Below are 13,917 nucleotides of genomic sequence, written 5' to 3' on the forward strand. Positions count from 1 at the left end.
ATCTTCCTATTTCTCTAGTCACTCAAGGGCCCTGTTTTTGAGTCCTCTTTCCTCCTCTCTCTCCCTAAGAGTTCAAATGCCCTGCAAGTCTCTTCTTGAACCTTTGCTTTCATAGCCTTGTATGTTCTCTTTATCTAAACGTGGAACTTCAACTCTTCCTGTGCACTGATGACCTCTGAATTTTTGCTCTATAAATTCTGTACCCCATTATCTCTGAAACATTTCCACTTGGATGTCCTATCGTCGCCTGAAATGTAACATGTCCATAATTAATAAAAGTACTCCCTTTCCTCACTTTGAAACATTCTCTTATAATTGTATCTCCTTACATTTTCAGAATCCTGGATGTAACTGCAGACTCCGCTCTCATACCCCTTAGCCGCCAAGTTCTGCAGACGATCCCTTCCACGTATCCCCCTCTTCATCCACTCCTTCCTTTCCATCCTACCCAAGGACAGGGCTCTGGCTTCTTCCCTTTAACCTTCTAGTTTCTCTCCACTTCCAGGCTCACTCTGTCAGTTTACCTCCACACTGCTTGCAGTGTGATCTTTTCACTAAAACTTTAAATTATTTTCGTAGCATAGAGGGAAGGAAAACAGAAACAAAAACTCTAAGTACTAAGCCTCACCCAGAGGCCTCTGATTGCCGTAGCCCACGGGCCACTCAGAAGTCGACGGCCCTATTCCCTTCTCCAGTTCTGTCTCTTCGCTGCTGCAGCGTCCTCTGCCGGGCGCTGCCAGCCTCTTTCCTTTCTATCTAGCTCTCCCCTGCTATTTTTCACGCTTAACTCAAGACTTCCCTTCTCTCTAACTCTAAAGAAATGGAACTGAAGAGGTTGGAAGTGAAAAGAACATGTTGTGAACACACACATACACATATACAGTATGCATATTATATAGCTACTGTCATCTTATTTTTGTAAAAAGCAGAAGAAAAGCCTAAGTGTCAGAAAGGAAAGACACTAAAATTAATGCTCTTTTCCTCTGGGGTCTAGAAATGAACCGATGTGGGGTTGGAGTGGTCTTAAAATAGTTACCTTGAGTAATTTGTATAATTTCACCTTTTGGTGTTCTTTGGGGTATTTTTTCTGTAATAAAAACATAAAAAAAAAAGGGGTTTCCCAATCTCAGGGTTTCAAAGGAGAGGGCGGTGGGGGGATGGGTTAGCTCAGTGATGGGTATTAAGGAGGGCACGTGTTGCAATGAGCACTGGGTGTTATACGCAAACAATGAATCATGGAACACGACATCAAAAACTAATGATGTAATGTATGGTGACTATCATAACATAATAAAAATAAAATAAAATAAAAATAAAATAAAAAAGGGTTTCCTTCTCTAGAAAGCCTCTCGAATCCTACCAATATTGCAATACAATTTAGATGTCTCTCCTTCTTACTCAAATCACACCTTGTGCATACAGCCATTGCAAAATTCAATTATTTTCCAATTGAAATACCTATTTTCGTTCTCACATTAGACTATATAATTCTGAGAAAAAATAACATCTTAAGCACCCCGGCAACTAGTTGACAACCTGGCACACCATAGCCATGCAATATGTGTTTGGAAGGATAAGGATTCACAAACAAGGCTGTTGCTTTTTCTATTGCATCATATTGTTTTTTCCCCCATCTCTCTCTCTCCCTCTGTCTCTCTCTCTCTCCCTTTCTTTTTCTCTATTATACATACATATGTATTATGTGTATATATAGATAGATATAGATATATGAAATGTTTTAGTGTTATATGCATACTAAATAGTTCCGAAGGGTGTTCACACATTGACTGAAGAATCCGGCCCTATATTACTATTAAACTACTATGTTACCTTATTTAAATTAATTGGGCCTCATTTTCCATATCTGTCAAATAAGAAGATTAGATCAGCTACTTTTTAGTTACTTGGGAAACTCGAAACTTTTAAATTTCTTACAGCACTTTATTGTTTGATTAACAACCTTTCAGGTAATCCTAAATAATATAAAGATATATGAAATGATAGGAGGATGTGTGTTCTTTGGGGTAGATTCACCATATTTTCACATTTATTTTACCTTTTCTTTTCCATTTACTGACACATTAGTGTCATTTTCCAATAAGAGTATAACACCTTATTTATATATAATGGCAACATCATAAATTGCTTGATCTATTGAAAACAATAAACTAAACATGCTACACAAGAAACTAGTGCCTTTCATTGGTATTAGCTCCTTCAAGATGACAGGCGATCTCGGGAGGCCAGAGAATTCTTAGTTGTATGAGTTTGTGACTAATAGGTGGTTTGATGTGACAAGAGCTGGCTGTCTTGGGAAATTGAACTATCTTTATGCTCAATACCCTTTGTGTCTCATTCTTTGTAGGTTATTGTTGGAGGCCTGTGGGGACCTCTTTTACAGTTTGCATTCACAGACAATACGAGATCAGCAAGAACTCTGTAGTTTTACTGTCATTATTGATCTACTGCCATTCCATTCAGTAGCTAATTTGCTTGTTAGCAGTTATTGTAAAAGCTATTTCTACTTTTTTAGCCTGATATATGTTATGTACCAAATTTTATTTTATTTTATTTTATTTTTGCTGAATTAAAGAAAAATGGTATAACTTAGCACCAAAAGACTGGACTTTATGCTAAATGTTTCTGATCTGTAGTTTGTGGATAATTATTTCAAAATTACAAGTATATTATTGTGGATTTGATATTTTGGATATAAGCAACATATAAGTTCAAAAAAAAATAAAGGGGAATAGTATTTAGTAAGAAAATATCACTTGTAAAACATCGGTTAGCCTATAAAATTTAGATACAAATAGTAAGAAGGGTGATGTATTAGGAATTCATGAACACTGCTCCTAAAGTTGGGATTTATTTGAAGTCGAACACTCAATAAACGTGTGGGTTGATTGATTCTCTCTTCTGAAGGTGACCATAATACACCCTTCTTTTTCATACCAATTGTTGAAGGAAAGAAAAAAAGCCTCTTTCTGCTTCTCTGGAAAAAGATCTGCTTCCACTCTCTGAAGCCAATTTCCGACACGTATTTATCTGAAATGACTTCCTCATAAGCTGAGTGTGCCTATGTGTGTGTCCCCCACCAACACAATACCTCAATAGGGAGAATCCATAGCTCAGGGAAAAACTCATAGAACGCAAGGAAAAAACAAACAAGTCAGCAGTTTAGCATAATACGGTATTTCCCCCAACTTAAATATGCCAAATTATTAAAATATATTTGGGATTGTTTTAATTGAGTAGCTGATGGGTAGGTATATATGATGTACATGTATGTACATATATACATACATGTTGTTGCTAAAAATGAAGAAACTGAAAGCCAGATAGAAAACAACACGGGAGCTGAAGTTAATGCTGCCCTCTGCTGGTGGGGCAGGGATAGGAATGTTATCTTTAGAAATATAAAGGCTTGGATTTTTATCCCAAGGCAATGAAAGGAGCCCCGCGTGTAGGGTCATCACAGCATTACAGAATGTAACTGAAACTCCTGCATAAAATGTGGAGCATCAAGTAGTCACAAAGACACCGAAAGGGAAGGCTAGTGAAAAAAAAATCTGACTACCATAGAGTAAATTATAACAGATTTACAGTGGCAAGAAAAACTTCTGCCATGAGAAGTTACTGGGCGCATACTCACATATTCTAAACTAAGAAATGAATAGCAACGGTAACAACAAAAATGGTCTTCAGGTAGAGACTCCTAGCAGAAGCTAATGTAATACTGTTATGGAGATGACTTGCACAGTTTAGGATATAAGGGATTATCTGAAGAAAATGGAGACAGTATGACAACAAAATTTGGTTGGGGAGGAGAAGGAAACAGAGCTTCTAGAAATAAAAAAATTACTCAATGAACTAGAAATACCACTGGGAGTGTTTAAAAAGAGATCAGTATATGGGGCACCTGGGTAACTCAGTCGTTAAGCTTCTGCCTTCCTCTCAGGTCATGACCCCAGGGTCCTCAGATGGAGCCCTGTGTTGGGCTCCCTGCTCCACCAGAAGCCTGCTTCTCCCTCTCCCACTCCCCCTACTTGTGTTCCCCCTCTCGCTGTGTCTCTCTCTGTCAAATAAATAAAATCTTAAAAAAAAGAGAGGGAGAGAGATCAGTATCATCTGGAGAAGGAATTATGAAAGTGAACAGAGGAAATTGCTGACATTGTAGCATGAAGAAAGAGATCGAAAATATCAAAGAGGGTAAGAGCAGAAAGGCTTTATAAAAGGGGATAAAAAAGGATACTACTTGAACAGTTACTATCAGAAAAGAAAGTAACAATGAAAGGGAAGAGACAATACTTGAAAATTTTCCCAAATTTATGACAGATATCAGATTCATTAGAATCGTCAGATTTAAGGAAGATGGTGAGACTATAATTGCAAAAATATAAACAAATTCATGTCAACATATATCATTCATTTGAAGAACATAAAAAGCAATGAGGAGTAGAGGAAAGAGAGATAACCTACAAAGAAAATGGGGCATAAAAAGCATTTGTGAATAAAGATACTAGGGATTAATATAAATGGATATTGATTATCCAAGAAAATGAGACTAATGACTATAAAATATTAATAAAATACTATAAATCAATAATATGTAAAACGAGTGAGTTACTGGAGATATAGCACACTGAGATCCTTGTGTTAATCCAAAGATTTATAGCACTGATCAAAGTTAAGCTTTGCTAAGCCAAGCATTCATATTTAAAGTATAGGGGAAACTTCTAGAAATAAAAATACAAGTAGAGTAAATAAAAGGATATCAGGATAATTGATTGTTTAGAAGATAATCATGAGACATAAAAAAGATTTGTGAGTGAAAATGCTTATTAGGTAGAAAGCCCACAATCATATGGTGGGATTTATTCCAAATTTATCGATAATCATAATAATTGTGAAAAGAATAAATATCTTAAAAGTGATTCTCAGATGGGAGGACAAAAGTTATATGCAGTCATATGATATAAAGTGCTGATGATAAGGGGAAGGAAAAATATAGCAGGCAAATATTAACCAACAAAAAACCTGATACAGTGAGATTAATATCATTCTACTGTGAGGAATTTATTTGTTTATGAGCAACAAAACCTCTAAAGTTCCTAGAAATAAATCTTACATACATATGTACATACATAAATATACATATATATGTGTGGTAAAATAATTTACTTGGAAAATTACGAAGCTTTATCTTCTTATTCCATAAACAAAATTCAACTTTCAACTCCAAAAAATTGGAGATTTAAATATAAAAAGCAAAATTTGCAAACTCTTAGCAAAAACTATAGACAATGTCTTTATCAGTTTATTATGAAATTAAGATAATATGATATTGGCATAGGTAGAGACAAAAACTTAATGGAACAGAGCCTTGACACTAACTCGTGTATATGTCAACATGGTGTGGTGGAAGGAACATTAAAAATAAATGGAGAATGGACTCAAAAAATTACACTTCAATTATTTAATCGCATGGTAAAAGATAAAATTAGATACCTACATCATGTAACTCAAAACATTAATTTCAGATGCATGAAATACCTAAAGCAAAAGCAAAATTTAGAAGTATTAGAAGAACGAAACAAACATAATAAAGACTTCAGAGTAGGGAAGAACTTCTTTCAAAAAGACAGGAATGTACAAACTATGAAAGAGAAGATTAATGTAATTTGCTACCTTAAGAACCCAGGTGTCCATTGACAGATGAATGGAGACAGAGAGGTGCTATATACATACAATGGAATATTTCTCAGCCATCAGAAAGAATGAAATCTTACCATTTGCAACGATGTGGATGGAACTAGAGTGTATTAGCGAAATAAGCCAGAGAAAGACAAATACCATATAATCTCACTCATATGTGGAATTTAAGAAACAAAACAGATGAACATGGGGGAAGGGAAGGAAAAATAAAATAAGAAGAAAATAGAGAGGGAGGCAAACCATAAAAGTTGCGGAACTATAGAGAAAAACTGAGGGGTGCTGGAGGGGAAGGTGGTGGGGGATGGGATAATTGGGTGATGGGCATTAAGGAAGGCACTTGATGTAAAGAGCACTGGTGTGTGTCGGGGTGCCTGGGTGGCTCAGTTGGTTAAGCAACTGCCTTCGGCTCAGGTCATGATCCTGGAGTCCCTGGATCAAGTCCTGCATCGGGCTCCCTTGGCGGGGAGTCTGCTTCTCCCTCTGACCCTCCCCCCTCTCATGTGCTCTCTCTCATTCTCTCTTTCTCAAATAAATAAATAAAATCTTTAAAAAAAAAAAAGAGCACTGGTGTTATATGCAACTGATGAATCACTACATTCTACCCTGAAACTAATAATACAGTATATGTTAATTAAATTGAATTTAAATAAAGAATTTTTAAAAAGACACAAAGTATGAACTATGAAAGAGAAGATTAAGGTAATTTGCCACCTTAAAAGTAAAACCTTTCATAAAAGAACAGGTGACACAAAGTGAAAATCTGTAGATTGGAAAGTGATATTTGCAACCCATAAAAGTTATAAAGAATTTGTGTTCTGAATAGTCACAGAACTTCTACAAATTATTAAGGAAGAGTTGAACAACTCATAGAGAATATGAGGATATGAACAGGAAACTCAGGCAGGAGGAAATCAAGTGGACAACAGGATAAAAAATATATTCAATCTTAATTATAACCAAATCAATTAATATGAAAACAATAACATAAAGTTTCATACCTCTCAGATCAGAAAAACTAAGTCTGCTAATGCTGAGTATTGCTAAGGTGAGGAAATGTGGACTCAGAACTCAAATTATTGCATTGACTTTAGACAACAATTAAGAAACATCTTCACAGTCAAGAAAATAAATCTTGCTCCAACTGTGTGTGTGTGTGTGTGTAGCAAAAAGTCTTTTCAAGTACACCTTTTGTGATATGTTAAATAATGTATACAAACTTAACCGCATGCTCAGTAAAGAGCCGCAACTGATCATTTTAAAAGGTGCCATGTTCCTCTTAAAGAAATGTTTTAGATAAATAACCACAATTGCTGGAAAGAAACATTTGCATAATGGGGTTCTCATTTTAGAACAGAGTCTATCTGTTACAGCTACATTAAATCAGCCCTAATTACAAAGCTTAGTAAATTTCCATGACTGTAAGAATAGTTTCTAAAAAGTTCTTTTAGGAAATCTTTTTTTTTTTTTCCCCTCCCTCTGGGCTTTCAAATATGTCCAGCTCACTGTTTGGAAGAATAAAAAGGAACATAAATTTCACTTACCTCTATTAATTCTTGAAACCATTCTATTTCTTTAATTTATTTCTCTTTCAAACTAGGGAGGATCTATTTAAAAAAACAACTAGGAAGGGGAAGCTTTTTAAAAGTTGACTCCTTCAATACTATCTGTGCCCTTATAACACCCAAAAGTCTTTCTGAACCTCTAGGAATATGAGTAACCTAGTTTAAATGCTGCAGAGTATCTGAGTCCTGGCAGACTCTCACACATAATTTCCAATAAGGTCTCTAGTCTTTTAACCTGACCCAGAAACGGACCCACAGTCAACATTTTGAGGTATTTTAAGTCTCACCTAGGAAAATTTAAAAATTAATCTGGACTCTAAATATTTAATATAACTTAGCATTTTTTTACATCGTTTGCTCAATTTTATCTTATGTTTTACTAAAACCCCTAGTTGTTCGTTTGTTTATTTTTATTTTTTATTTTTTAAGTAGGCTTCCTGCCCAAGGTGGGGCTTGAACTCATGACCCTGAGATCAAGAATCACATGCTCTATTGATGGAGGTCAGCCAGGTACCCCTTCCTAGTTGTTTTTAAGATTTTATTTATTTGTCAGAGGGAGAGAGCACAAGCAGGGGGAGTATCAGGCAGAGGGAGAAGCAGGCTCCCCACTGAGCAAGGAGCCTGATATGAGACTTGATCCCAGGATTCTGGGATCATGACCTGAGCTGAAGGCAGATGTTTAACTGACTGAGCCACCCAAGGCGTCCCTCTTTAGTTTAATTTTTAACACAAAGTAAAAGTCTAAAATTTAATACTATTGCTACTTTCTTCCTGGAAAAGTATAAGAAATTCAGAATGCTTAAATTTTAATTATCTTCTGTGTTTTATGTTACTGTTGACCAGTATTTGGCTTTCATCTGGTTTTTAATGCTACCCAAATTTAGAATTTTTGTTATATATTTATGTTATATTTAACCACTTGGTTATTAATTTCATGTTTTTGCCTTGTTTCTTACATCATAGTTCTTACTTTTGGATCCAATCATGCTTCCTAAAAGATTTCTTTTTGTTAAGGGTAACTCAATTTTCTCTCTCAAAGAATGTCTTTATTTCTCTTTTTCAAAAGTGGTGATTTCACTAAGTATAAAAAGTCTAAGTTGACAAATATTTTCCCTCAGCATTTTGAAGGTAGAAATTTTCTGCCAGGCTCATAGTAGTTTTTTGTATTCTTTTTCTCTGAGGAAGCTTGTAAGATCTTCTCTTTGCAAAGGCATGGAGAGGTGTTCTGCCATTTTACTCTAATGTGCCATTTATTAAAATCTACCTTTTTCAGCATGAGCATTCATCTGAATATTGAGCAACTCACCTATTATAACTTTCAATGCTTTCTTTCTCACATTTTCTGTTTTTCTTTCTGGTATTCCTATTAGACGAATTTTAGACTTACCATTCTTTCTTTTTCGCATTCGATTACTCCTTAAGATTTTCCAACTATTCATCTCTTTGCGCTACATTCTGGGTATATTCTTCAGACCTCGCTTCTGTTTTACCAATCATAACTTCAACTATGTTCAATATGCGGCTTAGCAAAGGCATTTAGGTGTTAATTTTAAAAATAAACTCAACTTAATTTTTTTGAAACTTTATTGGTTTCTTTTCCAATTTGCCTATACTTTTCAAAAATTTTGCGATATAATATTGATCATTATTTTTTCTTTTAAAAAAAATTTTAATTTAAATTCATTTAGCCAACATATAGTACGTCATTAGTTTCAGATGTAGAGATAATTTTTTTAAAGATTTTATTTATTTTTTTTGTCAGAGAGAGAGAACACAAGCATGGGAATTGGCAGGTGGAGGGAGAAGCAGGCTCCCCAATGAGGAAGGAGCCCAATTTGAGACTCAACCCCAGGACCCCAGGATCCCCATGACCTGAGCTAAAGGCCGATGCTTAACTGACTGAGTCACCCAGATGTCCCTCAGATGTAGAGATCATTTTAAATATACTTATTGTAAAGTATCTATGAAATTATTATATAATCAGAATTTCTTGGTCTTCTAAATGCCGACTTGTGTTTTTTAGCCCTTGGTCATAGTGGAAGCAAAAGAGAAAAACTTGCTTTGTGCGCCAAAAAGAGTAAGTTCTTATTTATTTATTTATTAGAAGCTTTAGTCCTACTTAAAGCTATACCTTTGTTGCGAGATAACAGTGTAAATTTTAAAATATTTTTTCTGTATAATAATCCCTTATTGTGTATTTAAATTATAATCATAAACAGATTGACTTTCTAATCCTATTATTCTCGACTTCAGGAAGGGCTTTTGAGTGTAAATTCATTTTCAATACTTCTATGGAAACAGAGAGGGAAGGAGAGAGAGCGCTACATTATTGAATTAAATTTTTTTCCATGTAACAATGTATCTTGGGGAGTTATTCATACCTACATTTAGAACTTTATTCCATACCTTTAAACTATTGTGTATGTCTTTATTTATTTGACTATGTTATTAGTGTGTATTTAATTGTTCTCTAGTCACAGTATACATGATTTAGTACAAAATTTTTTGTATAAATGATTTGTACCTAATTTTTTGTGTGTGTTTCTATTAGGTATATTTCTGAAAGAGAAATTACTGAGCTTACGACTTTGTGCATTTTACATTTGATAATATGAAATTGTTCCAAATTTTGAATACAGAAAAGAATAAGGGACTCTGGATGACTGCCTTGAGGAATTAGAGCTAATACAACAACTGAAAATAGAGAGCTGCCTCGGTGACCAGGGCTCTTGCACTTAGCCACAGCATGCTTGATCCTGCTCTTACGCAGATCCTAGTGGGAGCTTTGGCTGTGTGTACAAAGCAGAGGAGCATATTTTCAAATTATTGTGAAGAGTTTGGGTGTTGTACGACAAGATAAAGTGGTATCAAATTGTTTATTGCAGAATGTCCTTTCCAGGATTTCAGCCAAAGTCTTCACACTTCAGGTAACTTCTTGAGCTTGCCATGAGAAGAGGAGTTTCTTTCCAGCTGGGTGCTGATTTTTATGGTTGCTACTGACAGTTGAAAATCATGTTTTGTTTGAGGACTTCTCTACTAAATAGCACATCCTCGAGTTTTTCTGTTTTTCTTTTTCCTCTCCTATCTTGGGATTAAATAGAGTTAGATATCTTTTAAATACATTTCTTCTTTTATAACATACATCTTTGGTTACATAGCATTATGATATTCTTGTAAAAAATGCATACATTTTAGGGACACCTGGGTGGCTCAGTCGTTAAGCGTCTGCCTTTGGCTCAGGTCATGATCCCAGAGTCCTGGGATCGAGCCCCGCATCAAGCCCCGCATGGGGCTCCTTGCTCAGTGGGGAGCCTGTTTCTCCCTCTGCCTGCCGTTCCCCCTGCTTGTGCTCTCTCTCTCTCTCTCTGACAAATAAGTAAATAAAATCTTTTAAAAAATGCATACATTTTAATATTTAACTCAATTTTTTTTGCTTTCATATCTCTTAATTCTATATATTTTTTTCTTGTCTTTTTTTCTTTTCTTAAATGTCCATCTAACTGATCAAGGGCATCTTCAGTCAATGGTAGAGGAGAAAAGGACAGAGTAGAGTTTTTAATCTGCTACTTGGTGACTTACAGACTCAGTGTCATGGAGCTGACATTTCCTTTCTCTCAAGTCTTAGAGACTCATGCCAGTCTGATTAAACTGAGTGGTGGAGATACTTTTTGTTCAGACCAACTCAGAAAAGCAACAGTTAAATATAATGGTGTTCTTAATGTCAAACTTACTGAAGGTATTGGTTGCCTCCCACATTATCTATCTGGGAAAAGGCTACCAGTGCCCATGAGAGACAAATAGGTCTAGACTAGACTCACTGGATGAGGGATGCTATTATACCCATATTAACTGATATCCTTGGGGAGATGACAGTTGGGACACTTACAACATTCCACTTCGAACCATGCAAGGCAAGAAGCTGTCAGAGGGAAAACATTTATTTTATCTGACTCCTTTGTCTATCATGATGGTTCACTATCTCTCTGTTATAAAATTGTCAACATTCCCATGCTCACTTCTAAGAATGCCTTTTGGCATTTATTCTTTAAATAAGTTAAACAATAATTTAATTTTCAGAGTTGACAGTTTTGTATCTCTGAATAATAGGAGATACATTAGGATGGTTCAGAATAAGGATTAGCAAATACTTGATTCTAACTTTTAATATATTGATTGCACTATTGATTGATTTACCAAAAACATTCATATTTCAAGCCTAGCATTGGACTAGGCATTTTCAGTTTTAATTGTATTTCTCTAATGACTAATGATACTGAATATCTTATCATGTAGTTACTTGTCATTTATACATTATCTTTGGTGATGAGCCTGTTCAAATCTTTTGCCTACTTTTTTTCTTGAGTTGTTTGTTTTCTTAGTATTGAGTTTTAAGAATCTATATCCTGGAGACAAGTCTTTATAAGATTTTGTAAATATTTTGTCCCAGTCTGTAGCTTGTCTTTTCATTTGTTTAAGGGGTATCTTTCAAAAAGCAGACATTCTTAATTTTGAAGTCAAATTTGTCACTTTGTTCTTTTATGGATCATGCTCTTAGTGTAGTATTTAAGAAATTTGCTAACCCAATGTAATAAAGACCTAATTCTCTCTTTTCTTCTAGAAATTTTATAGATTTAAGCTTAAGTTTTACATTTAGATCTATGATACACTTTGATATAATAAGAACAAAATTCTTGATATTTACCTAAATTGCTATCATTTCTCATGATTTGATCTTTTATGTGTAAATACAGTGTCCAGCTGGCATCACTGTCTTTTTGCCTGAATGACTCCTTTAAATTTTCTTATAAAGCATTATGTCTGCCGGTGATAAATGTACCATCATTTGTATGTTTGAATAAATCTTTATTTCGCTTTCATTTTTGAAAGACATTTTCACTATGTACAGAATTCTGGATTGATAGTTTTGTTTTGTTTTTTTTCTTTGATTATTTTAAAGATATTGCTCCATGACTTTTATTTACTTTTTAAAATATGGAACACTTCGTGAATTTGCATATAATCCTTGTGCAGGAGCCATGTTAATCTTCTCTATGTTATTCCAATTTTAGTATATGTGCTGCTGAAGCGAGCACACTCCATGACTTTTTTTTAAAAGATTTTATTTATTTATTTATTTATTGAGAGAGAGAGAATGAGAGACAGAGAGCACGAGAGGGAAGAGGGCAGAGGGAGAAGCAGACCCCTGCCGAGCAGGGAGCCTGATGCGGGACTCGATCCCGGGACTCCAGGATCATGACCTGAGCCGAAGGCAGTGGCTTAACCAACTGAGCCACCCAGGCACGCATCGCTCCATGACTTTTAATGTGCACTGTTACTAATGAGAATCGTGCAGTCATCCTTATCTTTGCTCCCCTATACATAGTGCATCTTTTTTTCTTTGGTTGTACAAGGTGCTTTTATCTTGTTTTATGTTTTTATATATATTTAAATAAAATAATGTAACACATTTATTTTTGTTCTTTCAAAAAGGTTTTTGTATTGTCCAAGGCTAGGCAGCCTTGAAAAAATATATATGTGTATATATTTTCCTCATGGAATGGGAATCAGGTCAAATTCATAGAATGTTACTTGGTCTACTTTATTTTATTTTAAATATTTTACATATTTATTTGAAAGAGAGAGAGACAGATAGTGAGAGAGCACAAGTGGGGAGGGAAGGCTTGATCCCAGGACCCTGAGATCATGAACGGAGCCAAAGGCAGCCACTTAACCAACTAAGCCACCCAGGTTCCTGGTCCATTGCATTTTAGAAGGGCATACAAATAAAATAAGGTGCATAAATTCAGTGAGGTGGGAAAAAAATGCATAGTATGCAAATCATCTTTAAAATATTTTTCTTTAAAATAATAAAAAAATAAAATGTTTTTCTTTGATTAAGAATCATGTTTGCTTGCTTTTTATACTTCCATGAAAAATAATAGAATGAGCTTTGTTAATTTACCAGAGTCTCTAGGTGAAAAATATTGTGATTAAATGTCTTTGGATTTCTGCTTTGAGTGGAAAAGTGAAAAGAGTCTGAACAAATTTCCCTTTGTCAAGCTCCCCAAGTTGTGCTCAAAGAGATTCAGCTGCAAATGCAGACAATCCCTCTCCTTGCTTTGTAGGCAGGTCAAGCCCCAGAATTTATCAGTGAGTTGAAGAATCCCACCTTCAGGTAGATCTATCAATTAGGACTAGGTCCATCTGCATGTCATAGGGACAATGGCTTAAACAAGATGAAAAGCTATCTCTCTCACATAAAATTCCAGACTTAACAGTACAAGGGTGTTATTGTGACTGTTCCACAAAGTTTTTTAAAACCCAGGTTCCTTTCAATTCATTGTTCTGTCATAGTAGAATATGACTGTTGCCATCTGGTCCAAGACAATGGCTAGAGTTTTAGCCATCCTTATCAGGAAGCCAAGTATAGAAGGTGATAAAGAAAAAGAGTAAAGGGCATACACTGAATGACATCTGGAAAGGGATTTCAGAAGCTGACACCAATATTTAACTACCATTTCACTGACCAAAATTCAATCACAAAGCTGCACTTAACTGGAAGGGAAATTGGAAATTATAGACTTTTTATGGAAAGTCATATATCCAGCTATGGTAAAAGAGAGGAATGGGGTCTAGG

The 13,917-nt window shown here is 35.1% G+C and overlaps 1 non-coding gene across 1 annotated transcript; it reads right to left on the reverse strand.

The window, feature by feature from the left end:
• Window positions 1-12,266: 12,266 nt before the first annotated feature.
• On the reverse strand, window positions 12,267-12,373 carry LOC118027147. The gene has a single exon (XR_004683774.1). It is a non-coding gene; the product is annotated as a U6 spliceosomal RNA (small nuclear RNA).
• Window positions 12,374-13,917: the final 1,544 nt, after the last annotated feature.

Source organism: Mirounga leonina, unplaced genomic scaffold (assembly GCF_011800145.1).
Source record: "Mirounga leonina isolate KUSES-001 unplaced genomic scaffold, KU_Mleo_1.0 Mir_357, whole genome shotgun sequence".
Taxonomy (NCBI): Eukaryota; Metazoa; Chordata; class Mammalia; order Carnivora; family Phocidae; genus Mirounga; species Mirounga leonina.